General features: G+C 46.8%; 1 protein-coding gene across 1 annotated transcript in view; it reads left to right on the forward strand.

The window, feature by feature from the left end:
* LOC117178714 (inactive dipeptidyl peptidase 10) overlaps positions 1 to 2,735 on the forward strand; it is a 1,065,008-nt gene that overhangs the window by 404,419 nt on the left and 657,854 nt on the right. The window lies entirely within an intron of this gene.

Here is a 2,735-nt window from a genome sequence, read left to right on the forward strand (position 1 = left end):
CACCGAACGCGTCCTTGGGTTGCGGATAGAGGGTCCCTGTACCAAGGGTTTCTGCTGAATATGGTTACAAAAATAAATAGGCAGTCGCGGATAATTGTCCAGAGGTGGTCCCGAAGGAATTAACCCCCAAACGGAGGTGTGCGAACCGAGCCGAAAGCTGAATGGCACCTGGGTGAGGTGTCTAGAACGGTGAATCTGGGATACCGGGCGACCTCTCAGAGTACGCAGCCTTATCCTTGCATGCGGGGCTCTACAAAGATGGACGAACCCCTTTCCCTAGCTTCTCGTGGAAACAACAATGACAATACCAAACATAGTTGTAGTAAGTGCGGTTCAAAACAACAGAACGCGCAGGGCTCCCGACAATGGGTCGGCCAACAGTGCCGAACAATCTAGAGCTGGGGGAGCCAATGAAAATGGATTCAATTCGATGGATCGGCGGGATTTCGTGACCTTTGGGTCGACGCAGCAACTGAATCACGACTTGCTAGACTGCTACGATGCGAGTGTGGCCCGTGAACGGGGTTACATGGCATGGCTGCATGCTCTGTGGTGCGAGAAACACCCTGAGCTATCGCACTTTTCGCAGCAACGTCTGCGAAACCATGCTGAACTACTCCGTAAAAGGGGCTATGTAAGCGGAACGCCTACTCTACCACAGGTAGAACAAGCCGGCAACAAAGAAAGAGAGGCGCGCGGGCAGGCATCCAATAGATGAAGAGCGATACTTTACAACCCGGAGTAACATCAACACCAAGGTTTCTCTCAAGCCTAAAGATCTGGCTGAAATGGATGACGAGCTTCGTGGACATTTTTCCGGTGAATCCGACCTCTGGGCTATCAATTATTGTGTGTATAATGCAGCGAGAGCTTTGGCCGATGCGAACCGTAAAACAAAACCAACGGCTGATCATAAGACCAAAAGACGAATGCATCAACTTGCCATAAAGATAGGCTAGGCAAGACAGTACGCGTCCCGCATTCAATGTGTGATTGACTACATCACATCTAGCAGGAATTTTACCGAATTTTTTAGGAATTTTATCTGCCGAAAATAGGCAACTTATCTGACTCGCAGAATTACAGGCCAATAACTTGTCTGAACACACTTTATAAGATATTCACAGCTATCCTAAATGATCGGATTGTTCGGGCAATTGAACCTGTGTGGCAAGAAATGTATGAACAACGAGGCTCAAAGAAAGGCGTAGCCGGATGTCGGGAGAACCTGCTCATCGATAGACGTGTCTGCAAAGATGCAGCATTCTACCAGCGTGACCTATCGATGGCCTGGATTGATTATCGGAAAGCTTTCGATTCGACCTCCCATAAACTTATCATCTGTCTTTTGGAAATCTTAAAGGTTCATCCGCAAATAATTGGGTGCATAGAGAGATTGATGCCGCTTTGCAAAACCAGATTTACTATCTCATCTGGAAAAAATCGTGTGATAACTAACAAGGTCACCTTTCAGAGAGTTGTCTTTCAGGGCGACACCATAAGCCCACTCCTCTTTTGCCTTACATTATTGCCACTATCTCTAGCACTTTGCCATTCCGACGGGTACTTATGCGGCAAACCTGCAGATCGAAAGTACAAGGTCACTCATGTATTTTACATGGACGAGTTGCAAATGGCAGAGACCCTCTTCTTAAAATGGTCAGGAATCACGAAGAAGTGGGCAAAGGAGCATTTCTATACAGAGCAGAGGAGGAGGCTGCTGAAACAGTCGGACTTAACATCAGTATTAGGGGTGAGCAAAATGCATCAAATCTTATACATCTCGAGTACTCACTCCTGAAAGCCCGGATTAAGAAAGCACAAGAGAAAAACTTTCGTGAACAGCTCCTCGATAAGAGGATGCACGGTATCTTTCACAGAAATGTGAAGGATCAGTCAATGTCTTGTGAGCTAACGTTTGCTTTCCTGAAATCGCCCGGATTGAAGTCTGGTTCAGAGGGTTTCATTTTTGCATGCCAAGACGGTGTCATTTCCACCTTAATATACCGTCGCCACATTTTGAGCCAAGACATTCCCGATGATAGCTGCAGGGCGTGCCATGCACACCCCGAGCATTTAGCTCTCATAGTATCTAGTTGACCAACACACGCGGGAACGACCTACATTCAAAGGCACAATGCGGCACTAAGAGTGCTTTATTACCATCTGTGTCACTCCTACGGCATTAACCTTAATATCGCCCCTTTAAATGCTCCTAGGGAAATTGAGTCAATTTCCGAGAATGGGAAGTGCCGCATATACTGGAACTTTATATTCTCGACAATTGTTTCTGTTGCTCACTCGAGGCCTGACATGGTTCTTCTTGACTTCGAGAAGCGAACCATGTTCGTTATCGAATTTTCGATACTAGCTGACAAAAACATCATAACCAAGGAGAATGAAAAGAAAGAGAGGTATCGTGACCTTATAAGGGAGTTGCAACGATTGTACCCGGAATATTCTGTTAAATTGATCGTCCTTATCATCGGTGCTCTTGAAGGTGCCAAGCTTTCACTTGCTAATGGCCTAAAAAGCATCCCTGCGTGTCAACAATATGCTAGAACAATGGCGGGAAAAATGCAGAAGGCGGTTGTCCTTGGGTCGCTCCGTGTTCTTAGGGTGCACGAGGCTTTTGCTGGGTCGTCATCTTGATTCCTTTACAGACCGTAACCACCTATCTCACGGTCGTGAGACGTGGTCGTGGCTGATATTTTACCGCGATTTCGCTGGAAGCG

Source organism: Belonocnema kinseyi, chromosome 8 (assembly GCF_010883055.1).
Source record: "Belonocnema kinseyi isolate 2016_QV_RU_SX_M_011 chromosome 8, B_treatae_v1, whole genome shotgun sequence".
Taxonomy (NCBI): Eukaryota; Metazoa; Arthropoda; class Insecta; order Hymenoptera; family Cynipidae; genus Belonocnema; species Belonocnema kinseyi.